The following is an 11561-nucleotide window of genomic DNA, read 5'->3' on the forward strand; positions in this document are numbered from 1 at the left end:
TTTCTGATAGGGTCTCAAGTGCCTGGGACCCATGCCTTCGGCCATGTCTTCCTACCTCTACCTCCTCCATATCTGGGCTCACAGACACACAACACTAGGCTCATATTATGTGTTGACATGAGATTTATCTTAACGTTTTTTCCCCCTGAGCTGTCCTTGAACTGCCAACTTCCTGATCTTTGCATCTTGAGTAGCTAGGATTACAGGCAGGTGCCACTGACACCTGGTGTCTTTGGTTTTTAAGTTAAAAAAAAGGTTTTGAGGCTCATGCCTGTCATCCTAGCTACTCTGGAGGCTGAGATCTGAGAATCATGGTTCAAAGCCAACCCTGGCAGGAAAGTCTATGAGACTCTTATCACCCATAAACCACTCAGAAAATCATTAGTGGCTTGGTGGCTCAAGTGGTAGAGCACTGGTCTTGAGCTGAAGAGCTGAGGGACAGCGCCCAGGCCCAGAGTTCAAGCCCCATAACAACAACAAAAAAAGTTATTGAATGCCCCGCACCATGGCTCATGCCTGTAATCATAGCTACTGAAAAGGCTGAGATCTGAGGATTGCGATTCAAAGCCAGCCCGGGCAGGTAAGTCAAAAGACTCCTATCTCCAATTAACTACAAAAAGCTGGAGTGGGAGCTGTGGCTCAAGTGGTAGAGCACTGAAATTGAGCACGAAAGCTCAAGCACGGTTCTCAAGCCTAGAGTTCAAGCCCTAGGACTGGAACCAAAAATTAAAATTAAAAAAGAAAGAAACAGTATTGAAGCCAGGTACCTGTAGCTCATACTTGTAATCCTGGCTACTCAGGAGGCTGAGATCTAAGGATCATGGTTTAAAGCAAGCCCAGGCAAGAAAGTTCACCAATTTTTATCTTCAATAAGCTACCAAAAAGCCAGAAGTAGAGCTGTGATCAAGTGGTAGAGTGGTAGCTTTGAACACAAAAGCTCAGGGACAGTGCCCAGCCCCTGAATTCAAGCCCCTAGGACCAGCACACATACACACACAGAGATGGTATTGAATCTTTTTTTTTTTTGGTCAGTTGTGGAGCATGAACTCTGGTCCTGGATGCTGTCCCTCAGCTCTTCAGCTCAAGGCAAGCACTCTACCACTTGAGCCACAGCACCACTTCCAGTTTTCTGGTGGCTTATAGGATAAGAATCTGACGGACTTTCCTGCTTGGGCTGGCTTTGAATCATGATCTTCAGATTTCAGCCTCCTTAGTAACTAGGATTACAGACGTGAGCTACCGGCGCCTGGCTTATAATTCATTTTTGTAAATGGCTATTACTATCAGGTTTTCTCTTTATCTGGATCAGTATGAAAGTTTATAATTCTTTAGATAAGTGGCCAGACTTGTCTCATTTTTCCTACTGACGAGCTAAGAGCAGCTGCTGGTGCATGGGCTGGCGGGGGGAGAGGGGGGTCTGACTTGAGTTGGACAAGGTTTAATAGAGATGCTTTTGAGGCTGACACCCATGGAAGCAGAAGGAATCAAGATTTGAGCACTGTAGTGGGCAAATGATGCCGTTGGGAGATCAGGATTGCTGGCAGCCTATCGTGTTCTCCTCGAGTGGGGCCTCCCCCATCAGTGGCTAGATGGGGGCCACCGTGGGCATGACTAGGTGACACTTCCTGCTGAGGTGATCCCCAAAAGCACTAGAGTATTTGCCAAGAGGCTCCCCCAGCGAAAGCTCAGGCTGTGTCATTGAAGAGGGGATGTGAGTGGCTGTCACCATGTTCCCCACAGTCCACCCCTCAGGCTCAAATACAGTCATTGAGACTCTGGGGGCCTCTTCCCCCAAAACATTGAGAAGAGGAAAGTTAGTGGGACAAGCCACTGCCCCACTCATGCTGCTGGCCTTGGGGCTGAAATCATCATCCTCATCCCTTCCTCCCCTGAACGGTCTGAATCCCATGGCTAGCACACCTGAGGGACTCACATGGGGCTCACCAAACTTGTCAACTTACCCTGAGCAATCACCTGGCTGCCAGAGGTGCCTTCCCAAGTGGAACAGAAGCCCTTGCTCCTCCTGGTGGTCCCGGCCTTGTGCTAGCAAGCCAACCCCATTTCCTTATGTTAAGTGTGTGGGCACAAGGAGCTGGGTACCATAGTAGCATTTCCTTCTAGGGTTCAAGACCCATAGAACCCAGATTGAGAGAGATTGACCTCCCCACCCCACGGGAGTCCCAGGGATTGATGAAGGCAGGGCTTGCTTGTGAGTCCCCAGGTCTGTGTTCCTTCCTGTTGTGTGCCTGACTCCGTGTAAATGGCTTCCTATTTCAAGTATGAGCTGTGCCCTCTTAGTATCCCTCTAGCTGTGCCTTTTTTTGCCAGTCCTGGGGCTTGAACTCAGGGATTGGGCACTGTCCCTGAGCTTCTTTTGCTCGAGGCTATTGCTCTACCACTTGAGCCACAGCACCACCCCTGGCTTTTTCTGTGTATGTGGTTCTGAGGAATCAAACCCCAGGCTTCATGCATGCTAGACAAGTACTTTACCACTAAGCCACATTCCTAGCCCTGTGCCTATCTATCTGTCTATCTATCTATCTATCTATCTATCTATCTATCTATCATCTATCTATCTGTCTATCTATCTATCTATCTACCCATCCATCTATCTATCTGTTTATGCCAGTACTGATAGGGCCTGGGCCTTGTCCCTTAGTTTTTTCACTCAAGGCTGGCATTCTATCACTTCAGTCATAGCTTGATGTCCAACATTTTAGTGGATAACTGAAAATAAGAGTCTCATGAACTTTTCTGCCTGGGCTGGCTTCAAACTGCAATCCTCAGATAGCTACTCTCCTGAGTAGCTAGGATGGGTATGTGGAGGGGCTCCGACATCAGCTGTGCCTTTAGCCACGGTTCCAACACTTTATCTAACCAAGCTGCTTGTAGCTGTGTGATTCCGCTAGGAAATTCTGTGCTCCTGGCTCAGCCATACACTTCTCTTGTGAAACAGCTCCCTAGGCTGATGTGATATTACAATGCATTCCATGCCAACATGCAGACATTGTCTTGTCCCCTCTACATGGTAAGGGGTTCCATGTGACTGACAGGTCACTAGCTGGCTGGTTGCTCTCCTCCTGCTCTACCTCTAAGTTGTCTCCAAAGAGACAAAACTACTTTCCGTGTATTTATTGGCATAGAGTAAGCCTGCTTTTTTCATAGATTATTTTTTACAGGCAGTTTTGACCAAGCCTGGAATAAACAAAAGAAATTGGATTCAGCCAAGTGTCGGAGGCTCATGCCTGTAATCCTAGCTACTCAGGAGGCTGAGATCTGAGGATCGTGGTTCAAAGCCAGCCCAGGCAGGAAGGTCCATGAGACTCTTATCTCCAATTAACCACCAAAATCTGGAAGTGGCACTGAGGCTCCAGTGCTTACCTTGAACTGAAGAGCTTGGAAACAGTCCCAAGGCCCAGAGTTCAAGCCCCATGACCAAGGAAGAAAGAAAGAAAGAAAGAAAATGGATACCCAGAAGGTCTCAACCAGTCCTGCTATGTTGAAATCCTTGTGAGGTATTTTCTTGACCATAATTTTGTGAAAAATCTACCTTCTAGAAAGCAATAATTTAGTTGGTTTTTTTTAAAGCCTAGAAGTTGGGCATCAGTGGCCCATGCCTGTAATTCTAGTTACTCAGGAGGCTGTGATCTGAGGATCACAGTTTGAAGCCAACTTGGGCAGGAAAGACCATGTGACTCTTATCTCCAGTTACCCCCAAAAGCTAGAAGTAGATCTTGACTCAAGTGCTAGAGTATTAGCCTTGAGCACAAAGACTCAGGGACAGTGACCAGGCCCCAAGTTCAAGCCCCAGGACTTATAAAAAAAATAGCTTAGTATAGCTACATACTCAGGGTTGAAATTTGTTATACTAGCTTCTCAGGAGGCTGAGATTTGAGAATCAACAAGACCTGCTCAAGCAGAAAAATCTGAGAGACTTATCTACAGTTAACCAGAAAAAAGCCAGAAATCAAGCTGTGGCTACAGTATAGAGACTCAGCTGTAAATGAAAAGCAAGGGATGAGGCCCTGAGTTCAAGCCCCAGTACCAGCACTGCTATAGGAAACATGAATCATGCACTCATACAACCCAGAGCATTTTACATTCTCAGCAGAAAATCCTTAGAACCACTTACCCACGTACCAAGGGTCTACTGTACATAGTTCTTATTCTATAAAATACTTTGTATGTCTGTTTTTCTTTCTTTAGTTTCTTTGATATGTAGTGTTCTTTATAAATTTGGGGTATTAATATATCACAAAAGCTAGTGCCCTATTTGTGTTTAATTTTTAGGTTTTTTTCCCTGCTGGTTTGTTTGGGGTATTTTTGTTTGTTTATTTTTGTCAGTTGTGGGGGCTTGAACTCAGGGCCTGGGTGCTGTCCCCTGAGCTCTTTTGCTCAAGTCTAGCACTCTACCACTTTGAGCTAGAGCTCCACTTCCATTTTTCTGGTAGTTAACTGAAGATAAGAATCTCATGGAATTTCCTGCCTAGGCTAGCTATGAACCATAATACTCAGATCTCAGCCTCCTGAGTAGCTAGGATTACAGGTGTGAGCCACCAGTGCCCGGCTTAGAAATTCTTTTTTGTTTTGTTTTGTTTTTTTTTTTGGGGGGGGGGTCTGGTCGTGGGGCCTGAACTCTGGGCCTGGGTGCTGTCCCTCAGCTCTTCAGCTCAAGGCTAGCGCTCTACCACTTGAGCCACAGTGTCACTTCCGGCTTTTTTCATTTTACTTATGTGGTGCTGAGGAATCCAACCCAGGGCCTCAGGCATGCAAGGCAAGCACTCTACCACTGAGCCATCTTCCTAGCCCGGCTTAGAAATTCTTAATGTGGTCAACTTTATAAATCTTCTGTTGCTATTGTTGTGGTGCTAAGGCTTGAACCAAGACCTCACACATTCTAGGAAATGTTCTATCACTGAGCTACATCCTCAGTCTTTTCTTCTGTTATGTATTTGTCCTTTTGGTGCTGATTCTGGGCTTCAGCTCGGGGCCTTGGCACTGTCCCTGAGTTTATTGCTCAAGTCTAGTGCTCTACCACCTTAGTTATACCTCCATTCCAAATTTTCTTTTATGGTTAGTATATTTGTGTGTTAAGAAGTATTTTCACTGGGGGGCAGGGAGTATTTTCACTGGGCACTAGTAGCTCACACCTGTAATCCTAGCTACTCAGGAGGCTGAGATCTGAAGATCACAGTTTGAAGCCAGCTTGATCAGGAAGGTCCATCAGATTCTTATTCCAATTAAACACCAAAAAACTTGAAGTGGAGCTGTGGCTCAAGTGACAGCACTGGCCTTTAGTGAGAGCGCCCAGACAATGAGTTCAAGCTGCAGGACCAGCACAAAAGGGAAAAAAAAAGAAGAGAAGGAAGGAAGGAAGGAAGGAAGGAAGGAAGGAAGGAAGGAAGGAAGGAAGGAAGGAAGGAAGGAAGGAAGAGAAGAGAAGAGAAGAAAAGAAAAGGAAAGAAAGAAAGAGAAGGAAAGGAAAGAAGGAGGTGGAGGAGGATATGAAGAAGAAAGAAGAAGATGACAACAACAATGATGATGAACAAGAAGTTGTTTCCACCAGGCACTGGTGGCTCAAACCTGTAATCCTAGCTACTCAGGAGGCTGAAATTTTAGGATTATAGTTCAAAGCCAGCCCAAATAGAAAAGTCTAATAAGACTTGTCAGTTGGCTTGAACTCGGGGCCAGGGCACTGTCCCTCAGGTCTTTTGATCAAAGTTAGCACTCTACCACTTTGAGCCACAGCAACACTTCCAATTTCTAGTGGTTAATTGGAGATAAGAGTCTCACAGACTTTTCTGCCCAGGCTGGCTTTGAACCACAATCCTTAGAACTCAGCCTCTTGAATAGCTAGAATTACAGGTGTGAGCCATCAGTACCCAATTTATGGTGAGACTCTATTTCCAATCAGTCAGCAAAAAGCTGGAAATAGAGGTATGGTTAAGCAAAAAAAAAAAAAAAAAAGCTAAACAAGAGTCTGAGGCTCTGAGTTCAAACCCCAGTACCAGCGTTTGCATCCATACACACACACACACACACACACACACACTGTTTTCCTTTTCCTATTCCAAGACCAAGAAGATGTATGTTTTTCTCTCTCATATTCAAGACTTAGTTCATTAACGATACATCTCAGCATATTTTTGGTGGTATTGGTTTGAACTCAGGGCCTCCCACTTGCTAGACAAGCACTTTACCACTTGAACCGTGCCTCCAGTCCTTTTCACTTTAGTTATTTTTCAGGTAGGGTCTCCCATTTTTGCCTAGAGCTGGCCTTGGGCAGAGATCTTTCTGCCTCCACTTTCCGCATAGCTGTGATTACAGATATAAACCACTTAGTTAAGATGGGGCTGGGGAGTCTTCTTAGCTTTTTGCCTTTAATCACAATCCTGATTTCTACTTTCCAAGTCTTCTTACGTAGCCCAGGCTGGCCTGAAGCTTGTGATCCTCTTGCCTCAGCCTCCTGAGCATTAGAAAACAGGGGATGTATTTTGAGATAGACTTTTCATTTACCCCCAGATGAATAATGCAATGATTCCAGGTGCTCTACTCCAACCAGACAGCCTTCTATTCAGGGGATGGGATTTCCCACTGGAGTGTCTCCCAGTGCACACAGTAGAAGGAAAAGTCTAGACCATTTGCTATGTGCACCTGGTGTGGTGGGGATTGAACTCAGAATTTGGATGCTGTCCCTTAGCTTTTTCTGCTCAAGGCTGGTGCTCTACCACTTGAACTACAGCTCCATTTCTGGCTTTTGATGTTGAATTGGTAAGTATTGTAAGTATTGTAGTATTTCCTGTCCAGGCTGGCTTTAACCCTTGATGATCCTTAGATCTCAGCCAACTAAGTAGCTTGGATTACAGGTAGGAGCTACTGGAGCCTATCTATATCTCTATCTTTTTGTAAAACTACTAGGACTATACTTTTGTAAAACTACTAGGACTATACTTTTCTGTTACTCTATAATTTTCCTTTTTCTGCATTGAATGCATTCTTTTTTGTATATACAATTTTGTGTACTTTGGATGATGTTGTAATAGAATATACTATATATAATATATTCTATATTCAGCCATGTAGTATCCTGAGGACCTCAAGCAGTTCACAAGTCTCTAAGTGATACACACAGGGCGCCACATCAAATTCAAAAACAGAATAAGAAAATAAATTGGACTAATTTCCCAAAGCTGGAAAATGCTTTTATATCCATAAATGTAGTGCCATCTGAAGTGATCTCCAAGCGGTATCAAGCATATATGCAAATTTCCACAAGGGTTAAAACTTTGTTTTGTTTCTATGCCAGTCCCAGGGCTTGAACTCAGAGCCTGGGAGCTGTCCCTGAGGTAGATAATGGGAGTGAGTAGTAACTAGGTTGTGGTAGGCTAGCAATCTGCCACTTGAGCCACAGCTCTACTTCTGGCTTTTTGATGGTTAGAGATCAGGATCTCAGGGGCTTTCCTGCCCAAGCTGGCTTTGAATTTCCATCCTCAGACCTCAGCCTCCTGAGTAGCTAGGGTTATAGGCACATACTTGCCATTCGCAGTTAACCTGGGGAGTGGGGAAGTCTTTTTTATCTAGGGCAAAGAAGGCTGATCTGCAAGACTCGCTGTTCTGAGATTACCTCCATCCTGAGCACCTGGAAAGATTTCTGGGCGGAGTCCTGAGTGGTCTATTTCAAAGAACAACAGAAGGTCTACACAGTTAATTCTGCCACCTACAGAGATGTCTCCGTTTGTACAAGATTCTGCCAGTATTGTAAATAGAGTATCTGTACAAGGTTCTGACAGTAGTGTAAGTAGAGTATCTGGCTAACTGTCCACTGATAAATTGCAAAGCTCCAACATGACAGTTTGTCCAAATCTGTCTTGTCAGGTTCAGTTTGAAAAATACTAGGCTTACTACTGCCAGACATAAATAACTCAGGTGCATCTCTGGATCGTTATACAAGTAATAATTAAAACAAAGCAAATTTACGATCCTAGCTACTCAGGAAGCTGAGATCTAAGGATTGTGGTTCAAAGCCAGCCAGGGCATGGAAGTCCATGACTCTTATCACCAATTAGCCAGCATAAAGCCAGAAGTGGAGATGTGGCTCAAGTGGTAGAGCACCAGTCTTCAGAGAAAAGCCCAACAAGAGCATCAAACCTTGAATTCAATCCCCAGTACCAGCAAACATGCACACATGCACACACATGCACACACACACACACACATGCCCACACACATACACAATTATTAGTTACCTGGAAATAGCTATGAATGATCTTTTTGCAGAGATAGAACTGTTCTAAGTTGTGATGATGATAATAGTTCCTTAACTCAGGAAATGTGGTAAAATTTAAACTATCCAGTTTAAAATAGGTAGGTTTTATGGTGTTCCCCAGGGATGGGGTTACTCATGCATGCCAGCTATATGTAGTGCCTTATCTAGCCACAGATGCCAGCAGACAGCTCTGGAGGTTTCTCCAAGTCCTACTTTTCAAAGAATGCCAACAGCCACTAGATGCAATTGCCTCTTACCCCAGGAAATTCTTTGTTCTGGGACCCACCAAACACACAGCAAGGTGTCAGGAATGAAGAATAAGAAATTTTCTGGAGCCAGGTAACTCGGGATACATGGGGCTGAAAAAGATTCAGCAGAGAATGACGGACTGTACTCATAAACTGACACAAGTTGAGAGGGTTGGAGACTTAGCTCAGTGGAAGAGCACTTGACTGGTGAGGCCAAGGCCCTGAGTTTGGTCCTCAGCTGGAAGGGTGGGGGGAAGCTATGAAAGACCAAAATAATAATAAGGCAACTGGACAAGTTGAATTGAAACTCCTTTTTACAACTACTTAAACATACCAACAACTAATTTTTAAAGTAATACTCCTAAGAACACAAAGGCACAATGCGTATGTGCCTCTAATAATATAAAATTATATTTATCAAAATGAATTTCAGGGTCGGGTGCTGGTGGCTCATGCCTGTAATCCTAGCCAGCCCAGGCAGGAAAGTCCGTGAGACTCTTATCTCTAATAAACGACCAGAAAACTGGAAGTAGCACTGTGGCTCAAGTGGTAGAGTGCTAGCCTTGAGCTGAAGATCTGAGGGACAATACCCAGTCCCAGAGTTAGCACCACAATACACACACACACACACACACACACACACACACACACACACACACACACAGAATTCCAGGAATTTAAAACAAGGTTTTTTTTTTTTTCCTTTGCTGTTTTTCTTTCTTTTTGCCTTATTGTTCATTTATCTGTCTTGGGGGGGGACTTATCTGTCTTTGGGGGGATAAGAGAGGACACAGAAATGGAGGGCTAAAGGGTGAACAAATGTAGCAGTGGTACTCACTGGACAGTATGTTGAAAATGAACTATACAACTTGTGGGTAGGCATGGGAGGGAAAAACCTGGAGAGAGAGGGATAGGGTGATACTGTCTAAAACAGAATGTACTCATCACCTGACTTACGAACCTGTAACCTCTGTACATCACCTTTATAATAGCAATAAAAAAAGTTTGAGTAAAAAAAATAAGGAATTTTCAAATATTGTCTCAAGCAATTAATTAATTGACTTAAGCATTTAATCTATAATGATTGAATCTATCAAATAATTTTATTCACTATATATGCAATAAAGTTTTGACATTACAATGATTTTCAATAAGCAAACTAGAAATTTATTCTTATATCAAATTTAAAACTGTTAGACTTACACATTTTAGTTACCATGTTTTACAACCTTCATTTTATGGTTTATATTTTACATTTTACTTTATATTGTATGATTTCCCTCAGCTTTATTAAAGAATAACTGATTTTTTTTTTCTGCTTATGTGGTGCTGAGAAATCGAACCCAGGGCCTCATGTATGCAAGGCAAGCGCTCAACCACTGAGCCACCTTCCCAGCCCATAACTGATTTTATTTATTTATTTTTTTTTGGATCCGGTCGTGGGGCCTGAACTCTGGGCCTGAGCACTATCCCTCAGCTCTTCAGCTCAAGGCTAGTGCTCTACCACTTGAGCCACAGCGACACTTCTGGCTTTTTTCTTTTTGCTTATGTGGTGCTGAGGAATAGAACCTAGGGCCTCATGCATGTAAGGCAAGTGCTCTACCACTGAGCCAACTTCCCAGCCCATAACTGATATTTTTTTGGGGGGGGGTCTGGTCATGGGGCCTGAACTCTGGGCTTGGGCGCTGTCCCTCAGCTCTTCAGCTCAAGGCTAGCGCTCTACCACTTGAGCCACAGCGCCACTTCCAGCTTTTTTCTTTTTGCTTATGTGGTGCTGAGGAATCGAACCCAGGGCCTCATGCATGCAAGGCAAGCGCTCTACCACTGAGCCACCTTCCCAGCCCCATAACTGATATTTTTTAAGTGTACATTTTGAAGTTCACCTTCAGAGCTGGGATGTAGCTCAAATGGTAGAATACTGCCAAAAAAAAAAAAAGAAAGAAAAAGGGGGGAAAAAGTAAAGATATTACTTTTTTTCCTATTAGAAAAAAGGGAATCTGAGATGGGAAGATGGCTCAGTGGTAGAGTGCTTACCGTGCATGCATGAGGCCCTGGGTTCAATTCCTTAGCACCACATAGCAGAAAAAGCTGGAAGTGGCGCTGTGGCTCAAGTGGTAGAGCGCTAGCCTTGAGCTAAAGAGCTGAAGGACAGCACCCAGGCCCAGAGTTCAGGCCCCACGACCGACAAAAAAGAAAAAAAAAGGAATCAAAGGAATATAATTCTACCCTTCATTATTTTGGTTCTTTCAAGGACATTAAAAATAATAAATTGGGGCTTGGAGGTCTCAGTTGGTAGAGCATTAGACTGTCCAAGTTCCAGTCTTGGACATAAAAATAATGATAAATTGGAGCCATTACCAGTTATCTTCTCACACCTGTAATCCTTCCTACTAAGGAGGATGAGATCTGAGGACTGAGATTCAAAGCCAGCCTGGGCAGGAAAGGCCATAAGATTCTTATCTCCAATTAACCACCAAAAAGCCAGAAATGGAGCTGTGGCTCAAGTAGTTGAATGCTAGCCTTGAGCATAGAAACTCAGGGACAGCACACACAGCCCTGAGTTCAAATCCCAGGACTCTCTCTCTCTCTCTCCCTCTCTCTCTCTCTCTCACACACACACACACACACACATACACACACACACACACACACATGCTAATATAATAAGTGCTCACTTCAGCAGCACATATACTAAAATTGGAACGATACAGAGAAGATTTGCATGGCCCCTGCACAAGGATGACACGCAAATTCGTGAAGCGTTCCATATAAAAAATAATTTGGGATTATTGGAGGGTATTTCTCTTTCTTTTTCCTTTTTCTTACTTTTTTCTCCTTCTTTCCTTCCATTTTTTCCTTCCTTCCCTCCTCTCTCTTTCCTCTCCCTCCCTCTCTCCTCTCTGGATTTCAGCCTTATATCCCAGGTTGGCCTCTGTCTCCCAAGTGCTAAGATTATAAGCCTATGCTTGGCAGAGAGTTATTCTTCTTTTCGGGGGGTTTTAGGGGGAGGCTTGAATACTGTCCTGGGCTCTCATCTGGCTGGTGCT

General features: G+C 44.0%; 1 non-coding gene across 1 annotated transcript; it reads left to right on the plus strand.

Annotated features, from left to right (window-relative positions):
- The first annotated feature begins 11181 nt into the window (after window positions 1-11181).
- Window positions 11182-11288, plus strand: LOC122113328. The gene has a single exon (XR_006148412.1). It is a non-coding gene; the product is annotated as a U6 spliceosomal RNA (small nuclear RNA).
- The last annotated feature ends 273 nt before the right edge of the window (window positions 11289-11561 follow it).

Source organism: Dipodomys spectabilis, unplaced genomic scaffold, assembly GCF_019054845.1.
Source record: "Dipodomys spectabilis isolate Male_0828 unplaced genomic scaffold, ASM1905484v1 ptg000096l, whole genome shotgun sequence".
In the NCBI taxonomy this organism is placed as follows: domain Eukaryota; kingdom Metazoa; phylum Chordata; class Mammalia; order Rodentia; family Heteromyidae; genus Dipodomys; species Dipodomys spectabilis.